Here is a 6000-nt window from a genome sequence, read left to right on the forward strand (position 1 = left end):
AGAATCCTTCATAAATCTGTCTACCGTGAACTTGGCGTTCGTTCAAGCGTGAAAAGCGTTGGCTAAGACTATCACCCGTCGACAGATACTGACATTCACGATGAATGTTTTCCAGAAGTTCTAGAGGGTCTCCCAAGCTTTCTGACAACACGGCTGAATTCACCATTATTGTCCCGGTCTACCCCGCGTTTGATTGAGACCAAACTGTACCTTGATGTCTACAAAGATGAATGAATTTGGACAAAGATGGTGGCCAGTGTTGAAAAGCAACCAGCACTGAAGTTATCAACTTCTGGGCGAAGTAGACATGCAAGTTCTAACAGAGTACGTTACGTTCCATGTGACTCCAAGTCCCAAACGCCCCGTCTTGAAGCAGACTACTCCCACTTTATTGCTTCCTCATCGCGAACTTCCGAAGCGCTCTCGCCGGTTCGCGGCCACCTAGTGGGCACTTGGTGTACTATCGGCAGAGGGGTGTACGAAACGTACTTGAGATCAGCTTGTTGGGCCGGACTGGTTGGCCGGTCTGGAACCGGTTGCCCTTGAAATGCAAACGCCACACGTGTTGCCCCGTCGCCACCGTGTCCCCGGTCGGGTCTGCTGGCATCATATGGTGACCTAGTCCGGGCGCCTCCAGTGTACACATTAAGTCGACGCGTACACTGATACGCCAGCGCTATTTGCGCCGGATAGAATTCTCAGCCCGAGAGAGGCCGGCGAAGCCGCTTTGTGGTTGTCTAACGCCTAAAGGCCGTTAGTCTCACAAGTTGCCAATTTTTCACAGCTTCCGTTGATTTGTAGCAACCAGTAACACCAGTTCAGGGAGCGCACACTTCAATATCTCCAGAGCCAATCCGACCGAAGAAACCATCACGCCGGCTACCGTGTCCTAATAAATAACCCGACGAAACAGACGCCAGGAATAGACCCCGAAAGGTTCCAGAGGGGATTTGAAGTTGAAGAAGCTGCGAAATTGGATTGGCATCCTCCGGAGACATCCTCCTGGTTGCAGGAGATGGATTTCGCGGCGTCGTCGCTGTCGTTGTCGGGCGATCGCGACAAGTGTCTCCAAGAACGTCGCCAGTCCGCCCGCTAATGTATGACAAATTCATGAAGCAATTTGCCGATTCCTGTCGCAAGCTCTCGCTTTGTTTCGGTGCCCTGGCTCTACCGTGGCTTGGCGAGGTCAGGTGGCAAACGCGAGGACACGCTTTTGCTCCGCTTCCGAGTTCCCGGACGGCTCCAATCGGAGCCATACCATAACCTCAAAGCCCGTGACAAATGCAGAATTTCGCCGGTAGCGGGACGAAATATGAGCTTCACGTACTCCATCTCCTTCCCTCCATCTATCGATGAAACCGGCGATGAATAATTCACCGGAATGGAGCCACAGTGTTTGGTGACCACAACCACCTCAGAGGGGCCTGACATTCGATTTGGGGGCGAAATTCGAATCGAATCGATGCACTGTACCCACGGCTGGTAACCCGCGGTGGACGTTGATTGCTGCAGCTCTCAGACTGGTGCATTACACCACCGCCGTCGTCAGCCTACCCAGAGGACCCTGTGACGGGGTCCCCGAACACGTACACGCGCGCGCCGTGAGCCAATGAATGACAGCGTGAAAATTAGTTTTCCGCTGCGCGCGTGGAAATTCGAAAAATCCACTCGCAGCCCGTCCATTTGGTCGTGCGGAAAGCGTACGTCACACAAACAGGCGAAAGGAGTTGGTCACATTAGTCATTTTTATGTTTCCACCAGAGGACATTAGCATAAATATGCATTACGACGGTTGTAATAGTAGTGGCGCGCTCTACGCTTTCCAGAACCCTCGCCAGCCAGCCAGTAGAAGGATGCAATGGACCACCGAAGGGGAGGGAAGAAAAATGGAACGCACCAGCAACCGGGCCGGGCCGGGACATTTGCACGACGCGCTAGTCGAACGCAAGACATATTGCAGTGGCGAGAGGATTTATGGCCCGACGGTCCTTCCTTCGGCCGCAGCGAATCCGAACTCGACGCGGATTACTGTTCGAAGCTAATTTTAAGTAAGAGTTATGTTGCAACTGGTTGTTAGCTTCAGATCGAGTCCTTCCACGTCTCGTCAAATTGTAAATTTTCCGTTAAACAACCTAAACGGCTTTCGCCGCTATAAGACACGTTAATGCCCTCTCGGAAAGTTAAGATATAACCAATAAGAATAAATCAATTCATTTTAGGGTTAATTTAATCCCTACGGAACGTGTTTCGATTGGTGTTTAAAGTATATTTTGAAGCACGCATTTTAATGGGCTATGTCACATCCACATTTCCAATTGATTACCATTTGATTACCACTGCATATCTTGATTGATCTTGGGGATAATCTGACGGGACCAGGTCTGGAGAATCTAGCTCATGGTTTTAGTCAGGCTTTTTTCCCCATCACTGTATAATTCTTCAAATTGTTATCGGTAGCGATCTCGATTGACTTTTTGGCTCGGTGTTTTTTACCTCATGATAAACTATACCATACTAGTCCACCACACACAGAGCATCGCCTTTCGGTCGGCCAGCAAATGCACGAAAGCCATTATTTTTTACGCTTATGGGTCTCGAAATAAATCCATTTTTCATTGCCAGTGACTATCCGATGCAGAACCGACTTGCTTTGGTGGCGTTGAAAAAAGCATTTCCGAAATGGGTTTGCGATGCTTCATTTGCCTTTCGCTCAAAAACGGCTTTGCAACGATGGAAAATTGCTGCTGCAGTGTTTCGCCCTATTGTTGTTGCGTTTGTGGTGGATCTGCATTCAACACACTCCGGCAAATTGCTCGTCTTTAAACCTATTCAGTGCACCAGGATGGTCATTATCCTTCAGAATGAAATTACCCCTTTCGAAATGCCGAAACCATCTCTCACATTTACTTCCTGCTGGAGCTGGAGAAAATTCCGCGTTGAACACTACCGTGATAGCAAATTACACATACACGGATTTTCTCAATAAAACACACACAAAAAAGCAATCTAATAAAAATAAAGTCCTGACACTGAACGTTTTACCGAGCATGGCAAAGGACGAAATTTACTACATTCAGGTTGATGTTGGCCCCATATCCCATTACAAATGCATATAACTTGTTCCCAAACAAACATACTAGATAAGCATATTTTTCAATTAAATACCGGCAACGGTCAAAGATCAGAGATCGGCAAACCCGCTCCGCCAAGTCACGGTTCAAGCATAAGCATGAAGCATCCATAACCCACAGCCACCCAGCCTGACCCGGGCCATCGTAAACCGGACGAAAAACGTTGCCACGGCCCGCTATCTAATGCAAACACCGCACCAACTCCGGTACCGAAGCAACCTTCGGCAGATCGCAGCGTGGCACGGCTCGATCTCAGACGGCCGGGAGGGCTCCAGTTCCATAACCGCGCAATGGAACCATGCGCAAGCTTCGGCAAAGTGCGAACCGTTTAACAAAAAAAAAAGCAGCCGTCGGAGAAGATCAGATGCCAACATCGAGCTGAGATGACCCGCGCGACCCGCATTCCGAGCGACTGTTATGGAGCATAAAGCAGCAGCCCCCAGCAGTGGCGTCGACGTACATGTGCGGCCGGGCACATGTTCTCGCACCAAACAAACCCATCAAGATTCTGCACCAGCCCTCCGGCTGCGCTGTCTGGGTCAGGGTCAGTCCTACGGTAAACACAACCTTCGACGCCGACCACCGTATCTCTTGTGACCACCACCACCAGCATCGGAGGCGGAGTTGTGAGAAGTGACACCTCGTAAATTGAAACGAAAACCCTTTCGGAAGGCGAGGCGGCTGGGCTGGGCTGGGTTGTGAAGGGAGGTTCGCGGGCGCGGGTTACGTAACCGCAAACACCTCATAGGGGCACGTGCCCGCGCTCGGTTCGTTGGACTAAAGATGGACACACAGCGAGCCCTCGGTGGCCCTGCGCTGGCCCTTGTTGGGAATGTGTCGGACTCGAATTTGCTTACCCCCCTCGAAGCGGACGACCAGGAGCAGGGCGCTAGGTCCAACAACACCCTCCCTCGGCGTTCGTTGGCATGGTGGGCGCCGCGGTCCACTGGCCGATTGCAATCTTCCGGCGAGCTTTTCCCATTTCTACAGTTCGTCGGCCCGAAACTCCTTTTGGGGCGGGAGCCGGTCAGCGATCGGTGCCGGTGGCGATGGCGGTAGCGAGCTGCCGGATTCGGTTAATGGACGAGGGCCTGCCTACATTAATTCGATGCGCTTTAGTGCCGGGGAATGTTTGTGCCGTGGAGCATTCGTTGGAAAAGGAAAACCAGCAAGCTGGCAGCGAAGGTTGCTGGCGGACAGAAAACTTGGATCGAAGCTCAAACTTGGGCAATAGCGTGCAAGTGAAGTAGAAAAGATAACAAAACTATATTGAATGGATTCAAAGTAGAAAGAACTGAAGAAAGGGGGAAGTGAAAAAGGATAATGAAAATGGGCAAATGTAAAAAACTCAACCTAAAAAAAGGATTTAAAAACCCGTAAAAATCCCAAAACTAACTCAATCAACGACAAGAGAAGGAATATTCTGTCATTGAAAGCAAAAAGTAGTTAAATAAAACCAGTAATGAGCCTGAATAAACAAGAATAACCGTTTAGGAAGGGAATGGCATTCAACGCAATATTCGCTAATTCATTCCACCGCCAAATCTTCAACTGCATAAACAACGCAAAACACACACCACGGTTACACGTCTCGTCAAACCTGTCGAATGTCAAACATGCTCGCCGAAAACCATCAGCCGATCAAAAAAACGTTCCAAAATTTGGTTTCCTGCTTTTCACTGTAGCGCCCGTTTGAAAAACCAAAATCAATTGGAAATCAATTTATCAATATTGATTCCCCGATTGGGGCGGATGGTGAGGTTCGCGTTCGCAGTTTCCACCGCCGTCAGCAACAAAACAACGGCGGTCCTTAATCCGTCGCAGGTTCGTGCCGCAAGCCGAGTAAACGCGGCCTAACGTCGACCGCGAGGGGGAAGGAAGTCGGTAAGGTAACGTTTTCCAAGGGTGGATCCGTTTATGAAGCATCCACTTAATCCTAGCCCACGGCTAGGCCTTCGGCGCCCACGCTCCGATGATCCGATGTCAAATTTTCCTTTTTTTCTGGCAGCTTCAAAGAATTGTGGCCAAAATGCTGACGCGAAGAAATGTCTCGACCTGGTGCGGCCATCAAATTTTAAACAGCGACAAATATTGATTTCCATTAATCCGATAGGCTGTCGCAAAAGACGCAGAAAGAAGCAAAAAGTTTGAGAAAGAGAATCCGGGCGAGATATTCGCCCCGCTTCACCGATTTTGTCCATGCATGCAATAGGCTTACACGAATGTAGTAGAAAACATTGTTAAACTATTAGTAGTATTTTTTTAGTATTCGCACTCAAAAAGCATAGAAAGAGAAACTTTCATGAAGAAAGTATTCGTTTCTTTAAAAAGAAATTAAAGTATCCATAGAGTAAACAAAAATTGTGTCAAAAATGATGAAAATGAAAAATAAAAATAGTTATTATTAAACAAAACTATACGAAAAACGTATTCAATTATAGCTGAAACGCTAAAACGACAGAAAAGCTTTCGTAACACCAAAAATGGAAACAAGCTAGTAATATGAAGTTAAATCTAAACAAAAAACAAGAACAAAAAGATAAGAGCGCAGCAAAGTCAGACACATAAATAGCAAATAAAAAGCCATAATGTCAACACGAAAAGCACGTAAAAATAGAGCAAAATCATTCAAATAAAGCCATTACCATTTAACAGTTGTACAATAGACAAACAGTAGATGGGAAAAAGTGATAAAAAAGTGGCCATTAGCCATCAAAATGAAATTATCGAGCAGCTAAACGTTTCTCACAATCGACGCGCACGCAACGCAGACTCCCCTGACGCGGCCGCATCATTCCATCCTCCCGTTCTCTTTCTCCACCTTGTTTATCGCAAAGGGACCGGAAGTGCTGACAGCGGAGCCCCCCTG

This window comes from Anopheles bellator, chromosome 1 (genome assembly GCF_943735745.2).
Source record: "Anopheles bellator chromosome 1, idAnoBellAS_SP24_06.2, whole genome shotgun sequence".
NCBI classification, from domain to species: Eukaryota; Metazoa; Arthropoda; class Insecta; order Diptera; family Culicidae; genus Anopheles; species Anopheles bellator.